Source organism: Bactrocera neohumeralis, chromosome 4 (assembly GCF_024586455.1).
Source record: "Bactrocera neohumeralis isolate Rockhampton chromosome 4, APGP_CSIRO_Bneo_wtdbg2-racon-allhic-juicebox.fasta_v2, whole genome shotgun sequence".
Taxonomy (NCBI): domain Eukaryota; kingdom Metazoa; phylum Arthropoda; class Insecta; order Diptera; family Tephritidae; genus Bactrocera; species Bactrocera neohumeralis.
The window spans coordinates 5,943,015-5,945,800 of NC_065921.1; positions in this window are offsets into that span (position 1 = coordinate 5,943,015).

Genomic DNA, 2,786 nt, shown 5'->3' on the forward strand with positions numbered 1-2,786 from the left:
AATAAATGTAATAAAATCAAAGCGAAGTAACGAAATTCGAGTATCTATCAAATTATATAATCGCAGCTATACATATATATGCTACATATTATATAACCCCGCTACTCACCTCCCATGTTCATTATGACATTATATGCATATATTGAGATATTGGGGAATTTCGATCGTCGAACGCCAAGATAATAAATGTAATAAAATTAAAGCGTAACAAGTATCTCTCAAAATAGAATGCAGCTTAAATATTTTCATTAAATATTTTCTATCGTCTGGCTTCCACGACATTTAATATCAAATCTATGTGCTCGATTTGGGGTTTAGTAATAACAGGCGCCACTCGTTTACAGTTTCGCACTTAACAATTTATTGCAATGATGCAATTTCGCCTATCTTCCGACTCCCAAGGAACACATGTAATAAGTTCCATCAAAATAGATTTTCTCATAATTTGAATAGTAGTTGCAGCTATTTCTGCTACTTTTTCATGGTCTTGAAACAATTCGATTCCCAAACGGGAAAAAACATTGTAATTTATATTTTTTGCCAAATTTTGTGAAAGGAAAATTAAAACGGTGCGGTAAGTCGGTTTTACACAATTACATTCGCTCTTCGAGCAAAAAATATGTTAGTCCTGTAACAATAATTTAAAACTTTACTGATAAATTGACACACAGTGATTAATCGAAATGTGTGATTTTCGGAGATTTGTCAAAAAAAAGTCAGTTACGGTAAATTCATTCTCTTATCAGCGAGCTGGTGTTATGGACATGAATTGACATTCATTATTATGTCATTAATCCCAAACCGTTGAGTGTAAGATTAAACACATATATATTTGCAATTGATAACGGATTTTGTTTTTATTTAATCGTACACCCATTTTTAAGCATATGCATACATACTTACATACATACATATGTACATATGTATATATGCACGCACATGCAAATATGAGTAAAAGTACCGAAAGGAGTGTTGAGGCTTCCGAACCGATGACACAAGAGAAGCGTAAAACCCGTAAAAACATACCCGTCTGCATTATAAGCAGATATTAGGTAGTCGAAAAAGTCTTTTCGTATTTTGTCAGTAGATGTCGTTGCAGTCGAAATATCTCCAGCGCTACCAATCACATTGCGACATACCATAAAGTGTTGGAAATTTGAGACTTTAAGCTTTATTTAAACAAAAGAATTAAATTCGGGGAAGTTGAAAAAAGTTACATCGGTTCAAAAATGAATGAAAATAATGAAAAAATTCGCTATATTTGAAATTTTTGTATAGAAATTGGAAAAATGCCACGCAAGCCACCAATGAAATTTGTAAAGTTTACGGAAATGATGCTTTATCAGTTCATGTAGCACAACAATGGTTCGCTCGATTCTGTTCTGGAAATTTCGAAATTTCGATTTAGACTGATGAAAGTTTTACACTGGAATAATGTCTCTAGCGGAAAAATGGCAAAAAGTGTAGCATTTTGTTTCTTAACTGCTGACTATCACTAACTTATGGATAAAACTAACTGACACAGTTTCCGTTGGACAAGCGTTTATTAATCCAAAAATTCATCAGAAGTGAGCACAAATTGAGAGCGTAAAAAACTCAGAGAGCTGATAGTTTCTGGCAGTGTAATTTCTGTTAGCAGAAAATAGCTACTGTCACACTAAGAACCAGGTGTTAAAACAGACGCATAAATAAAAAGTCTATTAATGAATTTTCAAGTGAATTTCAATGAATTTTCAAGTGTTGATATGAAGAGATTGTGTCAAACACCATTTTGATATTTTATTGCTAGTTTCTGCTACTCTCCCGTTTTTTTTTTTACTTTTTCTTAATTTTTTCTTCTTCTTCCTGATAGATGGCAGCAGTTAAGATACAATACCCACTTAATGAAATGATTATCTAAATAGTCAAATTAGATTAGAAATTAGGTTTTTCCTTCGTTATGAGTCACTAGATTACCAAATATTGTGAATACCGTTTCATATGCATTAGGTGGATGTGCGGTACATTAGAATCAATATCATAAACATGTATACACATTTTAACATATTTTTGACTCTACTGGGGTATAAAGATATACTTTGAAAAATCTTTACGTTTATTGAGAGCAATCGAGGTATTTCACAACGTACTGAAATATATTCTAAAAGAGCAAACTTAAAAGTCCATCTTACGCATACCAATAAAACGATTACTTACATACATACATACATAAGTATGTGGTATGTGGGGTTTTGTAACTCCTTAATCTTATCGAGATACCAACCGTACACTCTATAACCTTACATCTAAAAATCGTTAATCATACCTGTTCTAAACACAATATTCCGTATATGTGGACCCCATCGGCTGGTTTTCTACCGAAAATATCTTTCAATCTGTGCGATGTGTTATTGAAATTCAGAGAAAATCTTTTCTAAATAGTAATGTACCCTCTCGTCCGAATAGACGAAAACACTCTAGCTCTGAAAATATTCGACGCAGTACCCGCCAAGGGAAGCAGAGGAAGAAACGACTGCCGCGCTGTTATTGACTCGGCTATAACCTCGTAAGCGGTGTCTACGCCAGTAAAAAAGAAGAAGAATATGCCCTTGTGTTAAAAAACTGAATAAATACTTTCCCAATCCCCCATATACCTAACATAAAGATTTCAATCTTCCGCTTGACTTTGTACCACATATCCATCTTTATCTTAGCCAAATTAAGCAAACTTAAGTTGTGCCCAAATAAAATCTTATCTCTAAGCATTTGCGTTTCACATACAATGCTTAATTTCTATAAAATTTTAT